This window comes from Epargyreus clarus, unplaced genomic scaffold (genome assembly GCF_041222505.1).
Source record: "Epargyreus clarus isolate Ecla_fem2 unplaced genomic scaffold, WU_Ecla_fem_2.2 ptg000029l, whole genome shotgun sequence".
NCBI lineage: Eukaryota > Metazoa > Arthropoda > Insecta > Lepidoptera > Hesperiidae > Epargyreus > Epargyreus clarus.
The window spans coordinates 8,768,342-8,788,749 of record NW_027332235.1 but is presented as its reverse complement, the minus strand read 5'-3'; the positions used below and the strand labels follow the sequence as shown (position 1 = coordinate 8,788,749).

The 20,408-nt window shown below is 34.5% G+C and overlaps 1 protein-coding gene across 3 annotated transcripts in view; it reads right to left on the bottom strand.

Annotated features, from left to right (window-relative positions):
• UBL3 (ubiquitin like 3) overlaps window positions 1-20,408 on the bottom strand; it is a 279,194-nt gene that overhangs the window by 155,973 nt on the left and 102,813 nt on the right. The window lies entirely within an intron of this gene.

The following is a 20,408-nucleotide window of genomic DNA, read 5'->3' as shown; positions in this document are numbered from 1 at the left end:
TTGGTATTCATGACACATAAAAACAATAATTCGATCTATTGAAACGATCATAGGAATTAAGTATTTGAAGGTTTTTTGAGGTGTAAAGAGCGAAAAATTCCGAAATATTTGGATACAATTATTTATTAGATAATCACCGAAATTTTTGAAAATGGGAATTAGGCCCGACTTAGAGACGACGACTAACGACGAATAAACTATTCACATTATATGCAAATCCCATCTGTTTAGTTAAAAAACAATTACAATGTTATGTACCTACTAATATGTATTACACTCTACATAGTCGTAACAATCAAAATTGTTATTCATTAATTTTGTTTCAATAAATTAAAAGTGTTGGATATCCGTTCTTAATTGGAAATTACAGATCCAATAACAGATTTTGCATCGCTTGAAGGTGGTAGAACCCTTTGTGGTTCGACTCCGGCGGCACCATCGCCACACCTATTTCTACCAAATAACAGCAGTATCAGGCGCTGCTGTGTTCCGTTTTGAAGGGTGTGGTAAAGGAGACATACTTTGCCGTGGCGTTCCAGCTTAGTCCTCAGGGGTAGCAGCGCATCTGTGGCCGACCTGAGATAGGAATATCTAATCCTATCTGGGGTTGTCTACAGATGTCTTATCATCAGACTTATCATCAGGCGGACTGCGTGCTCGTCTGCTACTCCTATATTATACAAAAATACTACTTAATAATCAAAATTGTTATTCATTTCGATAAATTAAAAGTGTTGGATATCCGTTCTTAATTGGAAATTACAGATCCAATAACAGATTTTGCGTCGCTTGAAAATTATATCTTTATTGGAAATGTTTCAGGGCGGCTGTAATGAGTTTTGGAGTTAAATTCAATATTTATTTTCGATGTAAAACATAAATACGACGGTTCATTACGATTTTAAAATTTTAGACGGAGTAATTGATAAAGGGTCGCCAGAAATATGGATAGGACCCAATGGTTCGAGTCGCTTATATCGCCATCAACCCTTTATACTTTTCCCGGGTTTCATCTCAGAATGAGAAAGATTAGGCCACAGTCTCCCACGCTGGCCGCGCGTTGGTAGACTTCACATATCTTTTTAAGAACATTTTTTTAAGACGTACAAGATAAAGATAAAGGTCCCAGATAAAGGGATAAAAATAATGGGATAGAAAAATATGACTTTGTATGTATACGACATGTTCTATGTCTGTAGATGTTAATTGAGCTTTTTTTCACAAATTAAAATTATGAAGTAAATAATTAGCTATAATTATCAGTTTTTTTTATATAATATAAGAGTAGCAGACGAGCATGCAGTCCACCTGATGGTAAGTGGCTACTGCCGCCCATGGACATCTGTAATGAACCCCTGATAGGATTAGATATTCCTACCTGAGGTCAGCCACACATGCGCCGCTACCCCTGAGGACTAAGCTGGAACGCCTCGGAAAACACTATCTCCCTTACCACACCCTTCAAACCGGAACACAGCAGCGCCTAACACTGCTGTTATTAGGTAGAAATAGGTGTGGCGGTGGTGCCGCCGGAGTCGAACCACAAAGGGTTCTACCACCTTCAGACTTCTATCTTATACTATTCCATAAACAAACAAAAAGAATTAGCAACGTAAACTATAGAACAAGACAAAAACAAATAACGACATAAAGAATAAAACAAGCCCACAGTTAGCCGCGAGGAGTACTGAGTGGTGACGTCATCGAGGTTGCGCTAATGAATACGGACGGAGAACTTTCTCCCGACGAAACGAGAGAAAGGAAACGAGACACGACAATATTTACCATCCAAAAGATATGCCTACTATTATATTGCTAACTACCACTAACTCGCCTAAAACAAAATATTCTTTTGTACAGTTGAAGTATCAAAAAAGAAATTAAAAACCGCATGGGTCATCATCATCATCAACCCATTATCGTCCCACTGCTGGGCACGGGTCTCCTCTCATAATGAGAAGGATTAGGCCATAGTTTACCGCGTTGGCCAAATGCGAATTGGTGGGCTTCACATACCTTTGAGATTTCTTTTTTATAAATCTCTCAGGTATGCAGGTTTCCTCGCGATGTTTTTCCTTAACCGTTTAGCAAGTGATAGTTAATTTCTAATACGCACATAACTTTGTAAAATCAGAGGCACGCAGCCTGGGATTTGAACCTCGGACCACTCGATCGAGAGCCGAGAGGGTAAATATTAATTAATAATCAATTTATATAATTTTCGCCTACCAATATTGTCAATTTGTAGTAAGCAGATATTGTACAATTTTTCGATCTTTAGTGGACAAAGCATTGGATAGATTAATTATTAAGCATAGGCGTTAGTCCTCAGAGGCAACGCAAGCATTGACTATCTCAGGTAGGAATGTAATCCTATTTGTATTTGATTATAGGTTGTATGGTATTAGTCGGTAGTGATCTTGTTGATACATATTAATATGTAACTGGTAACCACGATACGACAGGCAGTAATAGCCTAGTGGTTAAGAAAGTCTCTCGATCGAGGGGTCCGAGGTTAAAATCCCAGGCACACACCTCTGATTTTTCAAAATTATGTGCGTATAAGAAATTAATTATCACTTGCTTAAACGATGAAGGAAAACATCGTGAAGAAACCTGCATACCTGAGAGATTTATAAAAAACATCTTAAAGGGTATGTGAAAGTCTACCAACACGCACTTGCCCAGCGCGGTGGACTATGGCCTAATCCTTCTCATTCTGAGAGGAGACCCGTATCCAGCAGCGGGACAATAATGGGTTGATGATGATAGGAGTTGCGGATAATCGACAATCTGGTAATCTTTTTAAGGTTCGCAAAACGCAGCATATAGCTGAGAAGCCCAATTTAACCACAATAGAACTTCCTAATTAGTAACCATTCATTAATACTTCTGACGCAAGCGTATTACTTGAGAGTTCACGTCACGTAATACCGATAGAAACTAATCCGTACGATTCTAATCCGTATTATCTAGTGATACGGGTTCTATTGGCTTCGTAATCAAGCATATAGTAATGAGAATGAAAGTTATGATCGTTGAATAACTTTCCAACATCCGATTTGCAAGTAAAATTCTTAGTTAGTATGTATTACTTCCGTTTTCCTATTGATTGTAATGATTCGTTTGCACGTGTAATCAATCTATCTACTTATACTTATAATAAATCTATATACTTATAATAAATCTGTAGAGTGGTCAATTCTGTATATGAAATACATTTCGAAATTAACTATCAGGGGGTGATCAGTATCGATCCACTGATGCCAAAAATACAATCAGTAAAATTTTAGTCTGTCTATCTGTCTGTCTGTATAACCGCTATAGAAACAAAAACTACTCGACGGATTTTAACGAAACATGGTACAACTATTTTTCATACTCCTGAGCTGGTTATAGTATACTTTTCATCACACTACAATCAATAGGAGCAGAGCAGTGAAGGGAAATGTTGGGAAAGCGGGAAAAGTTACTCCATTTCTTAAGCTTTAAAGCAGCTCGATTCACTCCCGAACGTCGCGCTACACGGGTCTGTCAATTGTTTTGCCTTCCCGGAAGCCCTCCACTTATACTTAAACTTTATGGTACGATATTAAAGTTCAAATTGACTTTTAATTTTTTATTTTCTGCAATTTAATAAAAAATGAACGGAGTAATTTGTATTAATTTTAAAATCCTACATCTGCATATTCATTGTTAGGCGGAACGAAGTTCGCCAGGTAACCTAGTATTTACTAAAGCTTCTTAGTAATAATTATCTGTAACCAATTGTTGTCTACCAATTATAAGATTAACAATGATTGCCTAGAAACACTGTCAAATTTTGTCCTTTGTCAAACTAAAACTAATTAAGATTAATTATATAATTTACTAGCTGACCCGGCAAAAGTTGTGTTGCCATATAAATAAAAATGTTATGGTAAACAAAAGGGTTGTTTACCATAACATTTTTTTTATTTTATCACTTAGGGGTAAAATAGATAGTAGCCGATTCTCAGACCTACTGAATATGCAATAATTTGCATATAAAATTTGGTGAAAATCGGTAAAATCTTTTCGGAGGAGTATTATCGTGATATTAGCGAAAAAACAGATGCTACGCGATATGTTTTAATTATTAAATAACTGACCTAGTGCGAGACGAAATCGCACACCAAGGATTCCGCACCAGTAAATATTGCTGGATTAGAACCACACAGGGTTCTACAACCTTCAAACATGTTTATAAAATAACATGTAAGATGTCAATATGTCTAGATTGGCCATCGCACTCATACGGATAATTGCTTCCTTTAGCGTTACAAGGCAAGAGGACAAAAGAGCTGAATACTAATGAAAAATATAATACGGTACTTCTAAAGTACCGAACAATTTGCATACGCTTCCTGAAAATGTAAGGATCTTCCAAATTAATTTACTAAATGTTTTGCTTAACCGACATGAGATTATACAAATGGGATACATAATAATCGGTAGTAATGACTGAGCCCCATATAATTATGGTATTTCGTCGTGTATTTTTCTTTAGGTTTTTATAATTTCCAAACTTAGTTACTAAAAACACGTTTTACGTTTATGTCAAAAATGTGTGCGTATAAGAAATCACTTTCCTAATGCTTACAATATTTAAAAAAAAACACACTAAATCTGAGAAATCTCCACAATTTTCTCAAAGGTGCTTGAAAAGTTCCGAAAGCATATTTATGCCCAGCAGTGGGACACTTATTGTACGTATTATTATCTATAATCTACAACCTAAAATAAAAATATTTTAAAGAATCTTTATTGTCTTAAGATATTACAATATTTCACATAAATCGGAAAAAAATACTAAATAAAAATACAGCATTCGAATACCGTATTATTTTTTCTACACAAGTGCAAAAGTGAAATGTCAATCTTCCTGTGCTGCCGGCAAAAATGACAGGAAAACAAGTGACCCCGATGTGTATATCCGGATTTTTGCCGTTCAAGTGGCACACATTCCCGTCACGTCAGCCCACGTCAGGTCTCGCGTCACGTCACGTTTCGCGTCACGCTCGGCAACCGCGTCACGTGCTACGTGACGGCCGTGCAACGAGGTAACATGCTTCTTATATCCAATAAGATATAAGAAGAATATAATATAAGATTTACCACGGAATTACTTATAATAAGTGATAATATTTTTGTCCGATATACATTTGATCAAATAAATTGGATGACTTCATCCAATTTACTAGCAAAGCACCAATATTTGATCAAAGATTTTCCCAGCTAAAAGAACTCGTTTTCAGTTTAAAAACAATCGCCAAGAACAACCGCTCCACGCTTTTCCATCTTCTCAACTATGCAAATTATAAAGAAATCTTGGACAAAGATATTAGACGAGTGGAGAGGGCATCTGTCAAAGAAATTTGATCAAATGTTGGACGTTAAAATTGGACAAATTAATTTGATAAGTGGAATACCACCCTTAAATGGAAAACAAATGAAAAAGAAAACGAAATTAATGGAATTAAATGGTAGCACTATATTCCTAAATTATTTTTGCCCTGTCCTATAATTCTATCGGCCCTTAGAAACAATTTGCCTTAGACATATCGCTTGGTTTAGTCTATTAGTCACTCCAGGGTAGACAGATTCTCTCGCAAAAAGAAGTTTCTACCCATCTCCTGAATGTAACCTCTTAGATACTGCAGTCTTACGCGCGACGAAAAACTGCTTACATTATATGAATATAACTTCAACCAAATTGAAATTATGTGCCAGATTTTACATAATGCTGTTGAGGCGCCGGAACTTCACAATCAGCTTTGCCGAATATTTGTCCCAGACAATTATCGAAAAAGCCGAAAGCACAAGTTGTTTGTGGTTGGAAGCTGATCATGTCTGTATGCTTGGAGTTCTGTGAGATGTCTATATGTTAGATCTGTCTAGTTAGTGTAAGTGGCCTCGACCGTTCTAATTAGATAAATAAAATAAATACATAACAAAACTTTGAATAGTAGAGTCACGTGAAAATAACAAATAGACGTTTAAATTTAATTTATTCGCATAGATCACGTTACCAGGAGATGTAATCTCGTTGACCGATACAAATGGACTGTCAATTGGCAACTGATACAAATTAAATTGTCACAACGAGGCGAACGCATTAAAATGTCAACGTTTTATTGGCAGTTTACAATGAAAATTTATTTGCATATCAATTTGCAATCTTTATATATATATATATTTCTTATGTGTGTGTGTGTGTGTGCCACTGAACTCCTCCTAAACGACTGGACTGATTTTGATGAAATTTGTTGTGTGTGATCAAGGGGACTTGAGAATGGTTTAGATTCACAATTTAGTTCGGGGGAAATGTTTCTTTAATTAATTTTTAATTCGTAAGTAGTTGTTGATTTTGGAATGTTTCACATTGGATTCGACAGATTTCGCTACCATCGCAGTTTCAAATATTCTATCTATTCTTTAAACCCGTAAGTGATAAGGGTTGTTCACCCTTAACATTTTTTTTATTTATATGCCAACACAAAGTTTGCCGGGTCAGCTAGTTTAATATAAAACACAATTCGCTAAGTACGAGTATATTATGTCAGCGGTATAAAATTGTATCGATTAACCTTAATAATGTTTTAATAAATGCGTGCATTAAAATAAGTGTTATCTATGCACATATACTCTTATTTTAATGCACATATGATTTCTTAATTATTTACTAGGAACAGGTAACTTTGAAGGTAAATAATGTGTCATATTGTTCAGTCATATATTGCAGTAATGCACCAACACAACCTGTGTTTTAAGTTACAACAAATCAATTGTATTATATATTTTATTATATTTTTAGCTATTGTAATATACTGTAAATGGAGCAGATATAATCCTAGATGAGTAAAATACATAGATAGATCACTCCTAACATGAATTGTATTATTATATACATAAGGAATTTGTTTGTATGTTACAAGAGTTTATCAAGAAATTAGGTTCAAAGATTTAGGTCTTAAGCTTTATATAAATCTGTAATGACATACACACATGTAATGACATTCATACGTAAAGCTAGTAAGCCTTAAATCCATATTGAACACACTGTAATTGTATTGAGTCCTAATGACTTCACTGTTCAGTAAACTGATTATCTAAGTCTCGATTTGCTTCGAAATGCGGAACTGGGAACAAATTAAGAAATAAAGAGAGACGAAAAACAGAAAACGACAAACGAAATCGTCGAACACCACTTAAAGGAGAGTGGATTAATTAAAACAACTGCTCCAAAGGAAACCATCCCTTCACACACTGAATTGAGACTATCGGGAATTCACTTGTAATTCTGCTTGAAATAGGGATGTTGAAAAAATATCGATATATCGATACAAAATGTCCAGTATTGAAAATTGTGTAAAAGCGATATATTCTGCCACGCTTTTATCAGCTTGACCTGTATGTATGTAACGGAATCTTTGAACTCGATTTTTACCTACTTTGAATGGTCCAATTAATTTAAAATTTTGAACACTTATCAAGAACCGAGTACAATACTCGATTTTAATAATTGTATCCCATTCCTCTTATCAGGATCGTCAGGATTAACTGTTTCTTTGTGTTTTAGCGTCGTTTTTAGTTTTTAAACTACAATTATTTATATATATAACCAAGGTCGTTACTATCCACAGCTATAATAGATAGGACAGAACGAACAAAAACTCTATTGTCTATGTTTTGTTTGCGTTGCGTTGAGTGTGTTTGTGTGTTCGATACTTTCTAATGTAGCTAAACAACTTCAATCTCGTCAATTGTTTACTTTATTCTAATTCTAAATTCACATTTCACGACGACGTACATCATATCATCGTCCAGCAATACTGCTGAACGACGATATTTTTGTAATTTTGTATAAAGATAAAATAGATAAAAAGGAATACATTATGAATTCAAATTGTACATATTGTATAAAAAAAACTATTCTTATTATTGAGTTAGGTTCAACTAAATCCATCATTATTTAAAACTCGCCATATATTTAAAAAAAATACTGATTATCGATATATCGTAATTTTTTCCTCGATGTAACGTCACCGACATCGATGTTTTCATTTATATCGATGTATCGACACCGCCATCGATATTTTAATTTATTTTGATATATATATTTTTTCACTTCCGACATCCCTAGCTCGAAATTCGAACTCTGCTTTCCGATGATGAGAAATTCCTTTGTAGCATTATTTGAAACTCGCCAACAATGTTTGAAGTGATCTCTATAATTGTAAATGTTTATTTTTACGTTTTCATGTTTATTCATTTTTTTTGTATTATGCTTTATGCTCATCAAATATTTGCATTCCGCTGTTTGTTCAACGATAGGTACTATGTTATGATTTTTTGTTTGGTCCGGATGCTTTTATGATCAACGTATGCCTTTGTTGTTGTTGTAATATTGTTGTAGTGATACAAATTTGTGACCGCATTGTATCTCAAATTTATTTTGAATGTGGAAAGCGAACTGAAATTCGTTTGTGAAGTAACAACTGCAGTGTTGTGTAATTGTGATTCTTTGAATCTCTTTGAGCTATTTCTATGGCAAGGTCGCATATTCTCTTTGTATTTTCTTTTCGCATTACATTTGTGTGTTGCAACATTAAGATTCGTAAGTCATCGTGTGATGCGAAGCGAAGCTATCATAATGCGGTGACCGAGTTCGGATATGTGCTGATTAGTAGATATCTTTGAGAACGTAATATTTCTCAGTAGTAGATTCCTGTAGATTTCTTCACGGTAACAGCATAATTATAAGTAATAAATGATAATTAATTTCATATACGCACACTATTTCGAAAAAAATCAGAGATCCTTTGACTTCCAGAGCGAGCTTCTTTTTCTCGTATATAAAACAAAATATTTTGATTATTACTTTATAAGAGTTAATACACCTTGTATACACGACAGATATTAGAATAGTACTTTCCTTCCTACAACCATTAACCTTATATATTGTTTCAATATATCAAAACCACCATCAATTCCGTACAATACATTACCTCACAACGTAAACAATCCTGCTACCGTTTACCCGTCATTAGCACCACCTCGCTCCGTACACCGTACACCGTACCGTAACCGGTTATATCCGGAATATTTCCGTACCTGCAACAAACAATGAACGTTAATAACGGCGCGAGGCGAAACGGGATAATGCTACCGGTTTAATCAGAACTGCGAATGATTTCGACGATGCTAATGAAAGAAACACAGTTATTACATACTCATTTAATAACCTATTGCCATTTTAACTATTCCAGGTTAGAATATATAATCAAATATCAATACAAACATATATATTTGTACGAAATACAATTTCGGTTATACCATACGTATATATTTGTTTTACAGGTTTTACCCCATTTCTACTTAATTGCTTTTACACAATACTGTTAGTGTTTTAAAATAATAACCACCATATTTACCTTTAGCACATCAATTACTTATATAACAGTTTCCTCTTAATTACGAGCTGTCTGCAATACGACTACATACCGACTAAAAGAGCCAACGTTATCACAGCCTTTTTATAGCGATATTAGATGCATACTACCCGCATCATCATACCGCCCGGTGCGTGCAACTGTGTAGACGTGTGTTCGGTTATTTATCAACTATTTAAAAACTGTGATTTGCGAAACAAAACGTAATTGGTTTCAATATACGGTCCAATTTTAATTGGGCGGTATAACATCATTTTGTGCGAAGATAAGAACAATAGCTATACTGCTCGCTCGTATTGAAGCGTATCTACTTGTTTCACTCTCCAGCGACTGTCGGGTGTGGTGCAAGTCATGAGCGTAAAGCGAACACCACCTAGCCGTACTGGCTCCCTCACAGATATATCTTCTCAATACGATTCATCATCGGACCATCAAATCACCTTTAGGAAGCGCAAAGAACCGGAACGCAATTGCAACTGCCATCAAGAACTACAAGAATTCCGCCGAGATATAACGTCTTTATTGGACAAACTCACAAATTCGCAGGAACAAACTTTGAAATGCATGAGAGAAAATATAACTGAAATGAAAATGCAGCTGAATGAAATCGTAAATTCAACGAACAACTTAAATACGGAGCAAAAAGCTATAAAAACTCAAATTGCGGACATTATAGACAAGAATAATAACACTGAACAGAAAATAAAATCCATTGAATCGGATATAAGTTTATTGAAGAACAATCCAACTGTAAAACCAGCCAATTCACAATCTTACGAGAATATACTGCAAGAAATTCATGAGCGGAGTGTAAGGGCAAGGAATATAATTATAGTGGGGGTAAAAGAATGTAGATCTTTAACTGCCGAGAAAGCATATGCCCATGATAAATCTGAGGTGGAAAAGATAATAAATAATTTGGCCGAACGATGTCCACAACCTTGTAAGATATTTCGTTTAGGTAAATACAATCCAACGAAAGATCGCAAAATAAAAGTATGTTTTGAATTGCCAGAAACAGCTAAACTCCTCCTACGCAGCAAAGATAAGCTACCACCAGAATACAAGATTTATTCTGATCAAACAGTAGCCCAACAGAACTATTTCAAAAATATAAAAAATGAACTAACTCAAAGAAAAGCGAATGGAGAACAAGACATCATGATTAAGTATGTTAAAGGAATACCTAAAATTATCACAGACAAAATGGCAAAAAACTAAAAAGCTCTCAAATTAAACAACATACGATTTGCGAAAATATGTCATATCAAGTGCTTAACAACTACCTGGATTTAGTAGAAGGTAAATCGAGATTAAACTTTTTTTACGCTAATGTTAGAAGCATTTGCAAGCCTGGTAAATTCGACGAACTTAACTGTATTCTCCACTCGCTAAAAAGAAGCGTACACATAGTATTATTGACAGAAACATGGTTCAGATCAAGCGAACAAGCTGAAAAATACTGCTTACAAAACTACTCTCATTACTATAATATAAGAACTGATATGCCAGGTGGTGGTGTTTCTATATACGTCCACAATAATTTAAAACATGAAGTATCATTATCATCTTACTGCGAAGGAAATAATTTTCTATGGATACATCTATATAAATACGCATTAAACGTTGGAGTCATATATAAGCCGGGTCATACTTCCTTCAACAACTTTCTACAAATCTATGAGGAGCAACTTCTAAGAATAAAGAGAGCAATTGTCTTTGGAGATACAAATATTGACTTACTAGCAACTGACAAGAAAAAGAGGCAATATAAAGCTATGTTAACTGAAACTGGCTACAACATATTAAACAAGATAGATGCAGAACATTCTACCCGCGAAACAGCGACTACTAAAACAATAATAGACCATGTTGTTACTAATCTCAAGGAACATAGTTTCCACTTTGCAGTGCTCGACTCGGCCTTGTCAGACCATAAAAATATTTATGTCGCACTAAAGCAGTACAAGCCTCCGCCTAAACAGCGAATACAATACAATGCTATAGATTACCACAAACTTTATGACATGATCAAATCAACCAAACTTGATAACCAAATCAACGACTTTAATAGCTTATATGAATATATTAAAAACTAGGTATCGCTTGTGTGCGCTCGCTGCTAAAGCAGCTCGCGGAACGGTTGTCTTCTTTAGTTTTGCGTGCAAAATTTTTTTACATTTTTTCCCCTATATTGAAGTTTTATTAATTCTGATTGGGGCTGTTTGGAAAAGATATGAGTTAATATTTGCAAAATACCAAGAATTTGGGTCGTGATTTTTTTGTCTATAAGCCATACATTTTAAAGACATAATAAGGAGACAAAAGCTTGAAATATTACATACAAAAATAACTATTTATAAAAATTGTTATTTCTTGTATGTCAACACTAAAATATTTTTTTATCAAAATGTGCAGAATATTAGTACCTACAAACGCGTGATACATTATAACGTAGTCAAAAATTTACAACAGCTTGAAATGTGCCATACAAAAATGCACATGTATGAAAATTATTATTTTTTGTATGGCAACACTGAAATATTTTCTCACCAATTTATACAGTCTATAAGTACCAGTAAACGCCTCATACAGAAAACTGACGTTAAGTGATGCTGGGCATGGTGGTGGTGGTCTTTAAAGGGAGACAACAGCCCGAAACACCACGTACAAAAATACAAATGTATGAAAAATATTATTTTTTGTATGGCAACACCAAAATATTTTTTAATCAAAATGTGCACAATATTAGTACGTACAAACGCCTCATACAGTCTAATGTTACCAATACAAAACAACAGCTTGAAATATTACATACAAAAATACATATGTATGAAAATTAATATTTTTTGTATGGCAACACTAAAATATTTTTTTACCAAAATGTGCAGTCTATTAGTACATACAAACACGTCATACATTATAACGTTGTTAAAAATTTGCAACAGCTTGAAATGTGACATACAAAAATGCACATGTATGAAAATTATTATTTTTTGTATGGCAACACTGAAATATTTTGTTACACATTAGTACAGTCTATAAGTGCTATTAAGCGCCTCATACAAAAAAATGACGTCAAATGGTGGCAACAGCTTGAAATCTTCGATAATCCTGTATAAAATGCATTTGTATGAAAACATTTTTTTTGTGTATGGTAACATTGGATGTTCGATTTTTTACATAGGGTCCATTTGAAATAAAAAATATCTCCCATACATAACTTATATGCTCTGTCTACGGTTTCCGCCCAAGTACTCAAAAAGTGAAAATCATGAAAAAAATTCTGTATCCCAGTGTTGCCAGTTGATTAAGATGAAAATGATCAAATGTCATTACGGCACCCAAAAAAAATAGTCCTGTGAAAAAAATTCATTAAAAATATTTCTCCTTCTACTTTTTACATTTTTGAATGAAAAGTTCCAAAAAATGTATGAAAGATGAAAAAAAAAACTTCACCTGGCAATACTTCGAGCCGAGCTCCATGACTGCCCGATACAAAGCGACTCGCTCAAATGTTGCCAACCTCAAAATATTTCACTTCGAAAAATGCATTTTTTCATACATTTTACAAAATGGCTGACACAAGATGCGCCATCTGATTTTAAAAAAATAATATTGCCATATGATAATATTGAGGATACAATCCGGCCAATAAAACAAAAATATCGCGAAAATATTAATATAACCACCGCGCTACGACCCCACAAACACACCTCGAAAAATGAAAGATTTCAAACTCAAATATCTCGGCGGTCATTTTGTTTTTCCATTTTTTTCTAATTTTATCGTAACAGTCGTCCCACAATTAGCCGAAAATGACACCAATCTCAGGTAGGCGCGCAGAATAAAAAAAAATTGAAAATCGCAGGGGGGCCGCCATCTTGAATTTTGTATGTTTCCCATTTTTCCTATAACCACCATAATATACCGAAAAAATATCTCATACATTATTACTACCCCCCACCAATAGTTTAGGCTGGGCTACTCGAAATGTCAAAAAAGTGAAAAAAAAAATCTAGCTCCCAGTGTTGCCAGTTAATTTGGATGAAAATGGTCAAATGTCATTACGACCCCCCTGACAAATACCCATGTAAAATATTTTCATTAAAAATGTTTCTCCTTCTACTTTTTACATTTTTGAATGGAAAGTTCCAAAAAAAGTATGAACAAAGAAAAAAAAACCTAAACCTGGCAACACTTCAAGTCACGCTCCACAACCGCCCCATACAAGGCGATTCGCTGAAATGTTGCCAACCTCAAAATATTTCACTTCAAAAAATGCGTTTTTTCATACATTTTACAAATTGCCTGACGAACGATCCGCCATCTGGTTAAAAAAATAAATAAATCCGATTTGGTAAAATTGAGCATATATCCGAGAAAAAAAACGAAAAAAATCAAAAAAATATTTAAAAAAAAACATCAGTGCCACCCCGCAAACACACCTCGAAAAATGAAAAATTTCAAATTCAAATATCTCGGCGGCCATCTTGTTTTTTCAACTTTTTCTAATTTCATCGTATCAGTCGCCCTCAAATTAGCCGGAAACGATACCGATCTTGGATAGGTGCAAAATAAAAAAAAAGGTTGCCCAATCCAGCTCGGCCACCATCTTGAATTTTGAAAGTTTCAGATTTTTCCCATAGACACGGAGGCAAATAAAAAATTCCACTCATACATCAAACCCACCCCCCACCACTCCTTCAGGTCGAGGAAGTCGATTTTTCGTAAAACTGAAAAAAAAATCCTGCGGCCAGTGTTGCCAGTCGACATCGACGAAAATGGTCAAATGTCATTACGACGGCCAAAAAAAATATTCCAGTGAAAAATTTTCATCAAAAATATTTCTCCTTCTACTTTTCATATTTTTGAATGAAAAGTTTGAAAAATTGTAAGAGTGGGGAGAAAAAAACTCAAACCTGGCAACACCTCGGACCGAGCCCCATGACCGCCCCGAACAAAGCAAATCGCTCAAACGTTGCCAACCTCCGAATATTTCACTTCAAAAAATCTGTTTTTTCATACATTTTACAAATCGCCTAACAGACGACCCGCCATCTTGTTGAAAAAAAAAATAAATCCGATTTGGCAAAACTGAGGATATATCCGAGAAAATTTTAAAAAATGGCAACAATATATTAAAAATCCCAAGAGATACGACCTCCCAAAAACACTTCGAAAATTGAAAAATTTCAAACTCAAATATCTCGGCGGCCATCTTGGTTTTTCATTTTTTTCCAATTTCATCGTAATCCCCACCCGAATATTATTCGAAAAAGAAACAAACATCAGCATAAAGTCAATAAATAAAAAAGTTAAAAATTTTAAATCGGCCGCCATCTTGAATCTATGGCATCTCATATTTTTCCCTTTGCCTCGGGGGGGAGAGGAGAAAACCCGCCATAGACAACAAAGTCGCTCCTCGCCGGCATCATGGAAAACGGCATGTCAGTCAGTCAGTGGTAAGTTCAGGATTATATATATATAAAATATTTACAGAAAGTAAAATAGTTAAATACAAAATAATTAATGAACCTAAAAAGGAGTGGATTAATAGACAAATAATATTAGAAATCAACAAGAGGAATGAATTGTGGAGCAAGCTAAAAGTTAATCCACAGGATGAGAAACTAAAAACTGAATATCTAAGCAATCGAGATAATCTAGCAGAAACAATAAAAAATACTAAAGATCAGTACTACTATACAGAATTTTCTAAATGCACAAATAAACCAAAAAAAATGTGGAAACTTATTAATGATCTAGCAAAGAATAAAATAAAAAATAACTGTGCTCCCCCAAACTTAAAAATTGACGATCAGTTAGTATCAGATCCTGTACAGGTATGCACGATTTTTAATAAGTTCTTCGTAAATATAGGCACACAACTTGCCAACAAAATTCCGTCACAGTTTCACACTAATAGCGACTCATATACACTTTCTAAGTTAGATTCTAATAACGGGCAACATAGCTTGTCTACATTTGCACCTTGTACCGTAAAGGAAGTATCTAAAATTATAGATAGTTTAGACTCGAATTGTAGCGCAGGAATCGATGGTATAACTACTAAAGCACTAAAATCTATTGGCTTCAAAAATCTATTGCTCCCAAATTTAACAAACTGTATTAATTTGTTATTCAATGAAGGACTATTCCCGCAAAATTTAAAAATTGCTAAGGTCACGCCAATTTATAAAACCGGCTCTAAATCAGATCCAGGTAATTACAGACCAGTTTCAGTATTACCTACAATATCCAAAATATTAGAAAAGGTCATACACAACAGATTGAATGAATATTTATTAAAAATTAACCTATTATACAAAGGGCAATATGGCTTTCGTGCTAAATGCAATACGCTTAGTGCATGTGTAGATTTAGTAACTACAATAAGGTCACACATTGACAAAAAAGATATAGCGCTAGGCGTATTTATCGATTTAAAAAAAGCTTTTGATACTATAAGCCACTCTCTCTTGCTTAAAAAATTAGAACACATTGGTATAACAGGACCAGCTCTCAAAATTTTAAAATCATATTTACAAAATAGGTATCAGATTGTTCAATTTGGTAAATATAAAAGTAGTAGTGAACCAGTATCATGTGGAGTCCCGCAGGGATCGATCCTCGGTCCCTTGTTGTTTCTAGTCTATATCAATAACCTTCACCAGGCAGAACTACAAGGGAACCTAACCCTTTATGCGGATGACACCTGTTTGTTTTATTTTGGGAAAAACATCGACTCAATTATGCGTCAAGCTCAGCATGATATGAAAGTATTGGAAACGTGGTTCCAATATAATCTTTTGACTATTAATGCCTCTAAATCATCGTATTTAATTTTCAGGGCAAAAAATAAAATAATAGCGCAACACCCAGACCTAACAATTAATGGTATAGCCTTACATGAAAGAACTCACGAAAAATACTTAGGACTAACACTAGATAACAAACTAACTTGGAGCGCGCACATACAATACATTAGAAAAAAGCTTTCGTCTTTAGTTGGTTCACTGTATAACATCGCACGTTGCATTCCACGGAAGGCTCGACTACTGATTTATAATTCCTTAGTCAAACCGCATCTACTTTATCTAATCGAAATATGGGGGTGCGCCGCTAAAACGAATTTAAAACCTATCCAGACCCTACAGAATAAATTAGTAAAAATCTTACATCATTATCACTATTTGACGTCATCACGAACAATTTATAAAGAAACAAAAATCATGAACATTAAACAATTACATACATATAACACATGCATTCTTATATACAAAATCATTCATAAACTCATTCACTCGCACATAACATTCACATTAAAATCTCAGATAAATAAATATGCATCACGTCGACATACCCACCTGGCAATACCTCGTACTAGAACCAACTATGGTAAAAATAATTTAACTTTTGTGGGAGCACAATTATATAACAAACTGCCTAAAACTGTAAGAGATGCGACTTCACTGGACATTTTTAAGAAAAGGTTGCGTGATCATATTTCAAATGACGATAAATATTACAACCAATAATAAATAAATACAATTTAATAAAAAAAACTCGTGTGCAGTTTTTAACTTGGACCACAACCCAAGCATTCTCATTGAGTTCGCATCTTACCTACAACCACGGCACTTTGCTCATTCTTTTTTTTTTCTGTTTACCCGCACCGGGATTATTAAATTATTAAATTATTAATTTAAGTATTGTACTTAATTATAAGTTATTGTTCTCATGTAAGTGACAAATGTCTTCTATGAGAAATAAAGATCTTTAAACCTAATATAAGTGTATTTTATTAAAAAAGTGCCTATTTTAATATTTATTCTTCAATCTTAACAGCATTAAGACGACAACACTAATGTGATTTTAGATCGTAGAACCGTTAAATATGAAATAAGTAGCAATTGTTATAAAAACAAAACCCACTCTGCTTGGTTAGTTTCGCAATTTGGACGAAACCAACGACACCTCAATACCAACAATAATGAGACATAATATGTACATTCTGTCTTTCAGTTTGTCGGACTACTACTTTATATTTTTTTTAACATTTACGATTTCTTTTATACTTTTATTTTTATAACTTTCACTAGGTTTTTGAGGGTGGTATAAACCTGTATGTCAAGGGTTAGAAAGACCCTTAGGTGAGGCGTTTCCAGCCCTAAGAGGCAGCAGTTGCTATTTTAATAAAGGTAATAAATGCTAGGGCATAAAAAACGTCGTAAGAAAAAGTACGTTAAATTTCGCGTAAAGGGAAATGTAGCCGAGATGAAGTCGAAGTTTTAATTAACGAGAAATAAGGTACCTGTGTCATCATCGTAGACTAAGCTACATTAGGGACCTAGGGCCAAGTATGCATATTTCGTAAACTAAAATATTTTGGTTTTTCAGCCGAAGCTGAATCGAACCTTAATTTCCCGTCATAGTTTCGGTGAAAATCGAAACTTTGTAATACTTATGAGAATATAAACATTAAACAATTCCTTGGAAGTTGGAAGTTAGGGATTTGCAGACTTATTAGTATTTTTTTCTTCTTAATTTATAGTGGGATTTTTTCGCTGGGCGAATATATCATCCCGTACAAACAAAATATAAAGCAATATATGCATCCCGTCACATTGTATAATACTTGTATTTACTTATAAAAGAGTTTAAATTGCGCACACACGGAGTTTTTTTCACCAGTTCCTCTCCATAACGAACCACTTTCCAAAGCGGTAGTAGTTTGTTGATGTTCGAAAAATATTCTATAATCTATTCTAATTCTATATATATTCCGACTTATTAATAGGACTTGGACAAGTTACATCTATAAATTTATGTTTTTTTATCCAATAGAGTACATTAAATAATAAAGTAAATTTATAATTGAATACAAAAATATAATCAAGTTATCAGAAGTGGCTCGTCGGCGTATTGTAGATCAAGTGGACACGAAACCACTGAGATCCAAACGCCATGCACAGAAAGCAATCTGAGAGATCAAAACGTATCGCCTCAAAGGAAAGACTCGGCCGTTTCGTGACCGAAACTGAAACTTCGGCCGAAACCTCTTGGCCTTTGGCCGAATCGGAAACCGAAACTTCGACTGCTAGTCATACATGAATTCTGTTACTGGTGGCTTCATCATCATCATTATCATCAGATTATGCCATAGTCCACCGTGCTGGCCATTGGTAGACTTCACATACCTTTGAGATTTTTTTTATATAAATCTCTCAGGTGTGCAGGTTTCCTCACGATGTTTTCCGTCACCATTTAAGCAAGTGATAATTATTTTCTAATACGCACATAACTTTGGAAAGTCAGAGGTACGTGCCTGGGATTTGAACCTCGGACCCCTCGTTCGAGAAGCCGAGTTTCGCTATCACTGATAGGTGGTTTTATCGCTAACCAACAATCTCTACTCCCAAACTATTTATCTATTATCCGGCCCTAAAAGACCCGAACTTCGCACGAATTAAACCCACTGGACATCTTTCATTACTTGCGAGGCATTTCTCATCTCCCCCGTCCGTACGCTCGATTAAACTTAGCATTTTAATTTAGAGAATTCGGAGGGGTGAAAATGGGAGTTCGTGTTGGACATTCGGAGTTTACGTGAGCGTCATTAAATTGAATGAATTTATGCGCGGCCGACTTCTTTTGCAACTAATTTTAGTCGGTTTGCATTTTGGAATAATTTATTTTAACGTAGCTTATTTAGAGAGTACTAGTGTATAAGTTTTAGGTCGCTGGTTTGATCCGAAATATAATTTAGAATCCTTGTGCGCTAGTGGAGATAGTGTAGGTGAACTCCATGCAAAATACCGATGAGTGGTGCACTGCTCCCTTCGGCAAACGGTCGTCCTTGATGCACACACACTTGCGACTCCCGAATAGGTCCCTAGGACCCCCGTAATAAATATAACTATATAATATACGTCCCGTAACGAATTCCGAATACCGACTGTATATATTTTATGTGAGTAATGAACGAAACGTCAACATTTAAAATTTTGAATTTACTATTTTCATTTATAATTAGTAGGTATTTCAGCCAGTTCTGTCCGAAATACTGAACAACTAGATTATGCTCAAGACTTGGTCTACGTGGTCAATATCTGATACCGTAGTGCTACTGTGCTAAAGGATTAGTTTTCTTTCCACGTACTAAGTTTGTAGGTACTAAATTACATAAAGACTGACTCTTCATGTTGTAGTATTATTATCAATAAATAATATTTATTAATATGCGTCTATGTTCTACTCAAGTCTTGGACTATACGCGCTTTGAAGATTGTAAGGAAAAATAATTATTGTTATTGTTTCACGTAAAAACAGATTAGATTACAGATTAGATTTGGACGAGATTTTGGTACACACATAGTGTAGGACCTAGATAGAACATAGGATATTCTTTATCGTAAATATCTTTATCGTATATATTTTTTTTCATTTGATACCATGAAAACATCTTCCAAAATGACGAAAAATAATTGTGGTAAAGTTTGAGCTCTTAATATTAATAGGTGGTGATTTGTAGTTTTTGATTTCCCATTTAAATAACACAGGAATATTTTTTTTATTTTCATTGGATTTTTTATGCGTATGAATGGATAACTGTCGAGTAAAAACAAATAGTACATTACAATACGAGGACGAAAAATTTTTTTCTGACAAGTGTGAGTTTGCAGGCCGAGCCGCAGGCGAGGACTGCAATCACACGAGTCAGAAAAACATTTTTCGTCCGCGTGTTGTATAAAATTTTATATTACGGGGTCGGAAATGGGGGTTTTGCGCACGCGAAGTCTGCGTAAAACGTCAATTTACGCACGCCGTGATATAAAACTTATTCTTGTAGAGAATTTGACGATCTACAAAAAAGACTCATACATGACTGATATGATTTTTTGCTAGATTGACTGCCTTAAAAGTTATTCG